The 12,384-nt window shown below is 43.2% G+C and overlaps 1 protein-coding gene across 1 annotated transcript in view; it reads left to right on the top strand.

The window, feature by feature from the left end:
* The window catches only part of LOC124789146, an 892,841-nt gene that overhangs the window by 171,084 nt on the left and 709,373 nt on the right, over positions 1 to 12,384 (top strand). The window lies entirely within an intron of this gene.

Below are 12,384 nucleotides of genomic sequence, written 5' to 3'. Positions count from 1 at the left end.
TTCAGGTAACCCCACAAACAACAATCACACGGATTGAGGTCTGCGGACGTGGGAGGCCAAACATGACGGAAGTGGTGGCCCAGCACGCGATCCTCACCAAACGAAGTGCCCAAGAAATCTTTCAAACCTGTAGCAATATGGGGTGGAGCCCCCATACCGCATAAAAGTCATACCTTCCAGCAATTTTTTATCAACCCCGCTAGGGATGAGCTCACTTCGCCTCTCACTACAGCTAATTTCATACATGATTCTCATGCGGCGTCACTGACGTGTTGCTGTCCAGCTCCATCTCTGTTGGCCAGATTTTGCACTCGTTTTTGGTTTCAGTAAAATCCCACGCCATTTCAGGCACGTGTGCCAATTTTTACCTCTCTACATACATACATTGTTTCACAAATTAGTGCGCGTACATTAACCCACGAATTAGTGCATTTTCAAATGTTAACGGACTTTCTGGTCGCCCTGTACATTATAATAATAGCGGAGATAAAATGATGATGGAAGTAGGCATATGAAGATGTAGTAGTAGTAGTAGTAGTAGTAATATTGACAGCGTTGGTGATGTGGTAACAGCGATAGTTATTTTTGTTGTATTTTAACCTTAAAGTCATTATTATAAAGTCTTTATTATTTTATATAAAGTGAATGTAGAAATGTAACTGAAGAGCGGAAATGGAAACGCTCTAAAGGCCATTTTCATCAACAACTGTTGTGTCCTCGGTCCTCCGTTGTACTTTCCTATACTTGTTCCAAGTGTCAAATCATGGAGAAAATGTTTCAAACCTGGAGCATGGTGTTTGTGCCAAGCAGTGATTCCGTCAGGATTTCTAAATGTCGTTCCAATACATACAACTAACTTCTTTGATTTTGAAGGCGCTGCCGAAACGTTTTCGCAGGTTTATAAAAGTGTCTCATACTCACTCATCTCTGGTAGATATTAATAATTATTACTCTCAAACAGAAGAATCAAAAAACGTCAATGGATCCAGAAGAGGAAAGATCGTGGTAGATGTGTGCTATGTTCGACTTCGTCTAAATTGGAAATTTGTGGTAAGTTGTATGGGACCAAACTGCTGAGGTCATCGGTTCCTAAGCTGACACACTACTTAATCTAATTTTAACTAACTTACCCAAAGGACAACACACACACGCATGCCCAAGGTAGGACTCGAACCTCCGACGGGGGAAACCGCGATACTTCGTCTAAAAGACCAGCCACATTGATCAGTTGTAAAACAGAAAAACGTGTTGACAATATTGCCATTTCTTCATCAACGGAACAGGGAATTTTCAATAAATTTGTAGTGTCTGATCCCAAGAGTGAAATCGGGTAAGAAACTGAAACCGTTACTGAGAGCTTTTTTTCGTGAATTAAATTTTTTTATTCTCTAGAAAAAAAGTACGTAAAATGAAATGAGGAATGTTTTTTATTGACTACAGTTCTACTACTTATAATATATCTGCTGCATTTTTGTACTCGTATTATCACAAATAAAAAAGTGCCTAATTATTAATGGCACTTGAAACAGAAACTTTATTATTGACAGAACCAGTTAGTTTCCTGGTATGGCATTCAGGCAGTTCGTAAGAAATAGTTTACTTCGGAATTTGTATTACTTTTTGCAGTGACGAGATTGGCAGCATAATTCTGTGGTACCAGAGTACCTTCTCACCTTTTTTGATGTGAATAAGTTATGCACATAAAGAGATACGAGGGGCGTTCAATAACAAATCCAACTCTTTTTTTCTTGGTCAATTTCGGTTGGAAAAAAGCGTAATTTGTTGTTCGGGACATCGTGGAACATCCCCGCTTCAGCCCCTATAGTTTCATGAAGTTCCAACTGGTGGTGGCAATATACGTAGCTTTCAAAACAGTATCTATAACGGAGGTCATTGTTTCTTTTGGCGGGAGCATCGCAGATATTCAGTGCAGAATGTCTATGGAGACCCGGCAGTGAACAAAACCACGATGAGTCGTTGGCGAGGCGTCTGTCAGCATCGCAACAAGGTCGCGCAAACCTGTCCTGCAATGTTGGAACGTGCGGACACACTCATTCGAGGTGATCGACGGACCACAAAACACGTGACACCTGGACGTCACTGCTGGTAGTGCTCGCACGCACATCCACCAGTTGGGCTACTCAAAGGTGTACATTGTTTTCTGATTCTCCTTACACAAAAAAGTGAGATGTGGAACTGAGAACGTTTTCCAGTTCCACAGTTCAGTTGCGGGTATAAAATACAGCCTATTGTAATGCACTAAGTAGTAGGTTTTAATGTTGAGTAAATAAATTAGTAAATGTGCCTCTACTCGTCTACTCTCGAACAACATGTGGATTGGCAAAAAGGAACAACTAAAAAACTAAAACTAAAAACTAAAAAACTAATAAACTTGAATGTCAAAGTTGTGATGCAGTATACATAGGCATGACATGCAGGAATTTTGAAACAAGATACAAAGAACATATCAGATGTTGGAAGTATGAAACAAACCATTCCACATTTGCAGAGCATTTAAAACACTACAACCATCATCCTACAAACATGGAACAAGAAATGAAAATAATGAGAATAAGCAACCATGACAAACATCTTATACAAATGCAAGAAAACTTCCACATCCAGAAAGCCATAGCAGAAAACAAACATGTGATAAATGAACAAACACACATCAGCACAGGCTCCTTACTACACCTAATAAAGGAAATGATAACATAAAAAAAGTATATAACACCAAAATACACACACACACACACACACACACACACACACACACACACAGCCCCCCCTCCAAAAAAAAAAAAATGAATAACACCAAAATACAGACAGACACACATACACAGCACAAAAAGAAAATATACTTATATCACACCAAAACACACACACACACATACACAGGACATAAACAAAAATAAATAATTAAATACAATTAAATTAAATTAAATTAATATGACACCAAAAAACACTCATACACACACACACACACACACACACACACACACACACATACACAAGCGCACACACAAATGCATACACGAACAGACCACAGATACTTCGATAGTTACACTCATAAGTTTGGCAGTAATATTCGATCTTTGGCAAAAACATTTGACAGTCGGCAACAGAAACCAAAACATTGCATTAAAACAAGCGTTCAGTGCATAGTGCTGTGGAATGCGGAAAAAACAGCTAATTGGCGCTCATAGGAAGAAGAACAAGACCAAAAATGCAACAGGAGCGTAATATGTAAGAAACTGTCTACGCAACCTGTAAGTACAGTTCAAAACATTACTACTTAATAGGAAATACCAACCACCAGAACTGTTTATAACCTATAGGCACAGTGACAAAAATGTAAATAAAATAGCTAACATATGTACATATTACAGGCCACTGATGATGCCTTGCAGAAAATAAAGGCGAAACGAGTATGGCACTAAAATTGTGTTTTATTCAGTTGCTGTCAGACGGTCCTTAAGTGAATATCATCAACATACCGTAGAACAACTAAATTTTTCGGTGCGAGCTCCTATTTCTCTTTATTTTATTGCGATGGCCATTTTTCCCAGGGTAAGCGAAAGGCAACAAAATCTTTTGATATGATGATCGCAATTTCGTGAAATGATTTCATCGCAATGGAAAAACTCTTTTCTCAGTGATTGCCACTCCAATTCACTTGTCATATCCCCTATTCGCGATAACAAAACAACACCTCCTCCTTCGATCTTGTTGGATCTGTTGCATCTTTTAACTGTTCTGACAATACTTCGATGTTGTCTACATATTCGTTCCAATTTAAGTAGTTTATGACTGTAATTCCTACGTATTTAATTACATCGGCAACCTCTAAATTTTTATAATTCAGTATATAACATTAATTGAGCAGAATTCTCTGAATACCCATGTGGAGCTTCTCACAATTGTAGTGATGGATTTGTATTACGTCTCCACACTGGGAAGTCCAAATGATGTCACAAAATAAAGGCAATCATAATTAATCAGATTTCATAGCAGTGAACCTTAACAGGTGTCTAGTATAGATAGAAACCAACTTGGGGCGTCGATTGTGTAGTGATGGACTTATTGCGTCCTCAAGTTTATGAAGTTTAACTGATGTCCAGTACATTAAAATAATTACAAATGATGTGTTCAAATGCTGTTGTCTTACACCCAATTGATATAATACACGTTAATTAGACTTCTCGAACCTGGGCCCTAGCTAAATCCATGACTACACTTTTACTTGTTCAGGGTCAGTTAATGCTTTTCGATCATTCTATATCACTTTGTAATTCGATTTGATCTTTTGTTGACTTCACAAGACAGTAAATGATGCAAACAATCTAAGCTACTCAGATTGTCTCCTAAATCATTTGTATGCAAGAGCAGCAAACAGTCTTATCATATGCCCCAAGGGAACGCATGATACAACTTGACATAACTTCTGAATCACTATGCAATTTCTTGTCAAATAACTATTGTGACCCCTCGTACTGGAAATCACGAATCAAGTCACATGTCTGGGTAGATATTGCGTAGACGCGTTATTTGGTTAGAAGCTACTTACTTTCAAGGCGATCAGTACCTTCCCTCCTCTTTCAAGAGTGACAGTTTGTTTACACGTCGAATCGTCGACAGATTTGGAGATATTACTCGGACACGTTCCTGCAATGTATTCGGCCAGTATATATACTTCTTGAGATAGCATTATCATTAAATCTGCACCTCCACTATGCAAACCGATTTTTTTTATATATTTATATATAAGAAAAAAGTTTGTTGACTCTTCTTTGAAGGTATACTCTACAGCATGGCTTTATTTATGCACGGCTGGTTTCGATATCATTTTCTGGTCGATGAAAAACAAGTGATACCGGCTTGCTAATGCGAGTCATTGTCAACGCGGATAAGACAACAATGTCTAGCCCTGGCAACGCGGTCTGACTAGATTTGCATCGACTACAAGCTAGCTGTCAACAAATAAAGCCTTATTGCAACTTCTTGGCCGTCATGCCCTCTTTTTTCAAGTTCTCATCTCCTTTGAGTCCTGTCTGCCTCCTAAAGCGTGCAGGATGGAGTTGGGCAGTGCCTGACGAGATGGTGCAGTTATGTGAGAGTCATAAATAAAACAGGGCGACAACGGAAGCGCCCTAAATTTCTCGCCAGTGTGGAAAAGTTTTTTAATTTAAAGTTTCATAAGGAGCAACGCGCGGAAAATTTAATTTTGAGTACGGTAAGCAGAGGACCCCAGCAAGTTTTTCCGCTTGCGGAAACGTTTTCTCCTCTCCATTTTGCTTAATTTTCCTCCGCACATGCTGTCGAGGAAGGCGGCGTCGTCGCTGACGCACTGGCCTCCTCCACGCAACAATTTTCAGTTTTGTTTCACTGTTTAGGTGGAGCGACGCAAAGAAATTATTAGTGCACTCAGAAGAGCCGAGGAAAAACGAAAAGAAGAAAAATGGCTCCTACGAGAGAGGGGATCTTATGAAGTGTGCTTCTGCAGAGGGTCCCAAACGCTTAGGCTCAAAATTATACAGCTGGTAGAGGTTTGTAAACTGAGTGCTTAGAGATCGGAACTAGCGACCGGAAATAAAATTTCCTTAGTACATAAACAACTTACAAGTTGTACAAATAAATTGAAGTACTATTTACTGTTAAACGTGATGATCACTAGGTCAGCGTATGTGTTAATAACGACGCAAACAATTTCATAAAATACAATTTAAAAAAAAAATTATCATGTGTCAGACACTTATCTTCTCCCGCTGCGCGTTTCGACCTTTACATCCTTTCAGGAGGGTGCATATGTAACCAACTTCTTTACCTGATAATAGTTAGTTGTCTGCTTTACTCTTCATTTCGAAGATTTTCCAGCAAAAAGCGGACGTCAGAGCGTTGTGTACACATCCTGTATCGCTGAACATCTCATATAAACATAAAATCCTGTGTGATCTCTTCAGTAACAAGTTTGTTTGCGCTGCCATCATTCACAGCTAGAGCATAAATGTTCGTTTTCTAAATGATCTCTGGAGTCTTTGGTGGAAAGAAAATGAATCACCACATGTTTGTAAACAATTTCATACGTGTTTGCTGGAAAGGAGTGCTCAGGTAACAGCTGCTGGTGCCCACGAATTGCAGAGCAAGGCTAGTTACAGTGGAGTGCCGTTCCACGAACAACACGTGGGCGCAAGTTTGCGATGAGTGCGATGTTTCTACAGTATCCTGACAATCGTGGCGGTGGGCGACATCAAGAGCCCAGCGTTACTACCGTCTGCCTGGTCATTGCCCTGTTAACGATGTCCAACCCGACGTAGGAACACCTCCAGGGTGTTTAGCTGAGCGGCGGAAGCGCAGAATGTAGCTCACATTGATAACTCATCGGTATTGTTTCAGCAACTAAAGACTGGCTCTTGGTTGTTTATGTTCGTGAAACAAACGATTAGAATCAAGCGTTCTTACAAACAAGATGAAGTGCAGTTAAACACTGTGTGTTCGTTCTTGTCATTTTGTCCCTGTCTATTAAAATTAGTTCCGCCCGCATCTCGTGGTCGTGCGGTAGCGTTCTCGCTTCCGACGCCCGGGTTCCCGGGTTCGATTCCCGGCGGGGTCAGGGATTTTCTCTGCCTCGTGATGGCTGGGTGTTGTGTGCTGTCCTTAGGTTAGTTCGGTTTAAGTAGTTCTAAGTTCTAGGGGACTGATGACCATAGATGTTAAGTCCCATAGTGCTCAGAGCCATTTGAACCATTTTTTTATTAAAATTAGTTCCTCCCCACTAAGTTATTAAATAACCATTATTGTAACTAACAACTCATAAAAATCAAATTTGGAAGTTTTGAAATACTTGTTAGTGCGTCTTCACAAAGAGGAGAGAAAATTTCGTTCGAATGTGGGTTCATGCTGCATTGCACTAATCACTAATTTGTTAAAGTTCTTCACTGGCGATACCAGAAGTAAAGCTGTCTGTGTCAGTAACCAGCGAACTGGCAGCTGGGAGTAAGTGCTGAGTAGGCTGACACAAACACGAAAGTGTTTTCGCCTCATACCGGGTTTTACGTGGGTGTTTTACGTGTACAAGTAGGGTAACTTCGAAAATCCGCATCTCGGAAACAGTTACAGATACCAAGAAAAGTTTTCAAGGTTGTTCGAGATCAGGGTCTTAGAAATACATCGTAAAAATTTCAGCCGTTTGCTGTGGATACCCGCTTGGAAACCCTGGCCGGCCGGGGTGGCCGAGCGGTTCTAGGCGCTGCAGTCTGGAACCGCGCGACCGCTACGGTCGCATGTTCGAATCCTGCCTCGGGCATGTTCTTAGGTTAGTTAGGTTTAAGTAGTTCTAAGTTCTAGGGGACTGATGACCTCAGAAGTTAAGTCCCATAGTGCTCAGAGCCATTTGAACCGTTTGAAACCCTGGACTCGTTTTTGATACCCAAGAACATTGGTTTTCGGGTTTTCTCAGGAATGGTTTTCGGGTTTTCTCAGGAAGTGCCCATTAACTGCAGGGTGAGCACAAAGTCTTGCCCTGTTTATAACAATTTATTACATAATAACCGTTTGACATAATAATTTACATTTGGTGCCGTTACATAGTTTAGTGTTACTAGTTTTTTAAGACCACTCACGTTAGTAAACCTCAACATGTGTTCCCTTGGTAGCTCGGAGAATGTCGAGGCGGTATTCCAGTTCCCGTCAGGTGTTTCGTAACATGTGTTCTGTCTCAGTACCCACAGCAGCTTGTATCCTAGCCTTCAGTTCGTCTTTGTCGGCAACTGGTGTGACGAAGACTCTGTCCTTCATATAGCCCCAGAAAAAAAAGTCAAGGGGCGTAATGTCTGGAGAGGGGAGTAATGTCCGGATCGGTGGATTGGAAGGAACAGTCCAACACCCTGGCCACCCCTCTCTCCAGACATTACGCCCCTTGACTTTTTTTTTCTGAGGCTATATCAAGGACACACACCAGTTGCTGACGTCGACGAACTGAAGCCTAGGATACAAGCTGCTGTGGGTACTGTGACAGAACACATGTTCCAAAACACCTGCGAGAACTGGAATACCGCCTCGACATTCTCCGAGCTATCAGGGGAGCATACATTGAGGTTCACTAACGTAAGTGGTCTTAAAAAAACTAGCAACACTAACCTATGTAACGACATCAAACGTAACTTATTATGTCAAATGGTTATTCTGTAATAAATTATTATAGTAAGGGCAAGAATTCGTGCTGACCTTGTAAATTGTGCCTCCATAAGTCCGTTAAGGTGCCCAATGGAGCACATGTAAGGCAAAAGGAACCAACCGATTTCCTCCATTTGCGTAAGCTAGAGTAAATGCACAATATTCAAACTGAGACTCTGTCCTGTGTAATAGTTATCCTAAGACGATACTTAATGGTGGGTATACAAATGGTCACTAGCACGACAATTAACCCTACCTTTCTGTCACCAATGGAACCTGAGCTATGAGCCATGGAAAAGTCCCGTTTTGACGCGCAGCAAATCGAACATACGAGGGGGTTCAATAAGTAATGCATTTTTTTAAAGCAGCTTGGTTTAATTCAAGATTCGAATGCTCCATTATGTTCCTCGCTCTTTTGGCTACAAAACCCTATTTTTCAACATCATCTCCGTTTAATGCGATGGAAGGCCTATATACCCGCATGGTATCACTCCACTGGTTGAGGTCAAGGCCAACGTCTTGTTGCATTGGGCCAAGGAGATGGAAGTCTGAAGGTGCGAGATCCGGGCCGCATGGCGGATGAGGAAGGTTTGTGAACTCCTCTCAGGTGCATTGACTTCTGTGAGGCCTTGAGTTGCCATGGAGATGGAGGGAGAAGTTCGTTTGCATTGTTGTTGCAATGGCCGGCCGTTGTGGCCGAGCGATTCTAGGCGCTTCAATCTGGAACCGCGCGACCGCTGCGGTCGCAGGTTCGTGTCCTGCGTCGGGCATGGATGTGTGCGATGTCCTTAGCTTAGTTAGGTTTAGGTAGTTCTAAGTTATAGGGGACTGATGACCTCAGATGTTAAGTCCCATAGTGCTCAGAGCCATTTAGACCATTTGTTGTTGGGTTGAACGCGATGAAGTCGTTTCTTCAGTTACCTGAGGGTAGCACAACACACTTCAGAGTTGATTCGTTGCACCTTGAGGGAGGACATCAAACAGATTAACCCTTTCAGAGTCCAAGAAGACCGTCGTCATGTCTTTACCGGCTGATGGTATGGCTTTGAACTTTTTCTTCGGAGAACAGGTAGTGTGGCGCCACTCTTCGGATTCCCGCTTTGTTTCTGGGTCGATATAATGAACCCACGTTTCATCGCCTGTGACGGTGTTCGACAAAAAATTATCACTAGCATCCTCGTGATGCACAAGAAATTCAGGACAGATCTTTACAGTGTTCTGTTGGGTGGCGAGTACACACACCTTTGAGTAGCCCAAGTGATGGACGTGTGTGTGAGCGCTACAAACAGAGATGTGCAGCGAGATGTTTGTGATCCGTCGGTCTCCACGAGTGAGAGTGTCCGCACGTTCCAACATTGCAGGAGTCACAGCTGTGTGCGGCCGGCCAGCACGCTGGAGATCGGACAGGTCTGCGCGTCGTTGCTGCGACGATGGCAGACGCCTCGCCCAACGGTCTCCGTAGACATTTTGCAACCGCGTATAGGGTATGAAAATCTGCAGTGCTATACACTACTGGACATTAAAATTGCTACACCACGGAGATGACGTGCTACTGACGCGAAATTTAACCGACAGGGAGAAGATGCTGTGATATGCAAATGATCAGCTTTTCAGAGCATTCACACAAGGTTGACGCCGGTGGCGACCCCTGCACGAACAGTTCGACGACGTTTGCAGCAGGATAGACTATCAGCTCGGAGACCACGGCTGCGGTTACCCTCCGATGGTGTACTCAACGACGAATCTGGGTGCACGATTGGGAAAACGTAATTTTTTCGAATGAATCCAGGTTCTGTGTACAGTATCACGATGGTCACATCCGTGTTTGCCGACATCGCGGTGAACGCACACTGGAAGCGTGTATTCGTCATCGCCATACTGGCGTATCACCCGGCGTGATGGTATGGGGTGCCATTGGTTACACGTCTCGGCCACCTCTTGTTCGCATTGACGGCTCTTTGAACAGTGGACGTAACATTTCAGATGTGTTACGCACCGTGGCTCTACCCTTCATTCGATCCCTGCGAAACCCTTCATTTCAGCAGGATAATGCACGACCGCATGTTGCAGGTCCTGTACGGACCTTTCTGGATACAGAATATGTTCGACTGCTGCCCTGGCCAGCACATTCTCCAGATCTCTCATCAATTGAAAAGGTCTGGTCAGTGGTGACCGAGCAACTGGCTCATCACAATACGCCATTCACTACTCTTGATGAACTGTGGTATCGTGTTGAAGCTGCATGGGCAGCTGTACCTGTACACGCCATCCAAGCTCTTCCTGCCAAAAGAAACTCGAATGACAGCTCTTTGCTTGAAACGCACCTTCGTAAAAGACCCCATTTTGAAGCCTACGTATAGTCGGTACTTCGTGAAACTATAGGGACTGAAGCCGGAGGATTCCACGTTGTCCGATAACAAATGCTGCATCTTTTCAGCCGAAAGTGCCAAGAAAAAGAAGTTTGCATTACTTATTGAATGCTCCTCGTATTGCGTAGCTCATGGTGTCCCATGTGTACCAGTAATACCTATGTGTTAATCATAGTTGTGACGGCTACTGCAGTCAGCTCTCTGGCCTGTTTGAAATTTCACCTAGAAACAGTCAAGCTTATGAGATACTTGTTGCTGACCGAAATTAGATCATTACGGATTTTCTTTTAAGAAAACTTGATTGCAGGACGCTGTTATGACGAGTGACGGGTGATGGGGATAAGGGAAACGCGTGCGTGCGTCCGGATAACGCAGCAGCGGCAATGAGCGCAGGGCGTCTCTGCGCGGCCCCCCCGGCCGGATCAATAGCGCTAGTCGGCGGCTTGGCGGGCCCTCTCCCCCCGGCAAAGTGTCCCTCTGCGCGCATCAGCCGCCTCTCAGCACACACTCCCCTCCTACGCCATCGTCCTCCACATCCCCTTACGTACATCCGGCTTCGATATCACCAGTTTTTGTACAGGATTCTAGACGATAACGGTGGGTGGTGCGAGAAAAGTACACCGATTTCATTTCGCTCTTCAGCTGTGCCACAGAGGTGTCAACTTGCAAGTTGTGGGTACATTGTGGGCACTTTCATTGAAAGTAAGAGAGAGTGTCATAATTTTATCAATCGCGGTTTGTCTTAGTGCGGTGAGTGTGTTAAACTCTCGAAATATACACTCACCAAGAAAAGTTTTGCATCATCCCTATATGTCGAGGTGACAAAAGTCGTGCGATGTCTCCTAATATTGTGTCACACCTCCTTTTGCTCGGCGTAGTGCAGCAACTCAACATGACGTGGACTCAACAAGTCGTTGGAAGTCGACTGCAAAAATATTGAACCTCTGTAGCCGTCCATCATTGCGAAAGTGTTGGCTGTGCAGGATATTATACACGAACTGACCTCGCGATTATGTCCCATAAATGTTCTATGGGATTTATGTCGGTCGATTTGGGTTGCCAAATAATTCGCTCGAATTTTCCAGAATGTTCTTCAAACCAATTGTACAGTGACATGGGGCACTATCATCCATAAAAATTCCATTGTTGTTCGGGAATACGCAAATGGTCTTCAAGTAGCCGACCATATGGACCAAGGTCCATAAACAAAAACATGGTAAGGTAATGATGCCCAAGCAATGTTTTAAAAGCAGCTCTGTAATCGTGGGGTTGAACAGGAAAGAGATGAAACTCATGACTGGACTGATGAACGGCCATGGGAATTTCAAAAAACACCTACACACAATGGGTATAACGGAAGAGGACCCTGAATGTAGGGTCTGTGATGAGGGTGAAGAAACTGCATCACACCTAATCTTCGAATGCGTGGCATTGGAGAGTAAAAGATACAGAATCTTCGGGACAACTAGACCTGAAGAAATTGTGTCTAACAAAAAACTGGGAGAGGGAATCCTTGCTCTATTTAAGGGCACTGGTTGGCCTTACTAGATATACAGGGAGCAATAAACCTAGTTTCGGTGCGGGCAGTGGCGGGTCAGACCTTAGCTATTTTAGCTTCCTTGTTAAAATCAATCAACCGACCATTACCATTTCCAGTCAGTGATCGGTTCACTGGACCGGAGAATTCAGTCCATTCCATGTAAACACAGCCCACACCATTAAGAGCCACCACCAGCTTGCTCAGTTTCCTGTTGACAACTTGGGCCTAAGGCTTCGTGAGGTCTGCGCCACACTCGAAGCCTTACAGTTGTTACCGACTAAAATCTGGATTCACCTGAGCAGG

This window comes from Schistocerca piceifrons, chromosome 3 (genome assembly GCF_021461385.2).
Source record: "Schistocerca piceifrons isolate TAMUIC-IGC-003096 chromosome 3, iqSchPice1.1, whole genome shotgun sequence".
In the NCBI taxonomy this organism is placed as follows: Eukaryota; Metazoa; Arthropoda; class Insecta; order Orthoptera; family Acrididae; genus Schistocerca; species Schistocerca piceifrons.
This window is presented reverse-complemented; position numbering and strand designations above follow the sequence as displayed.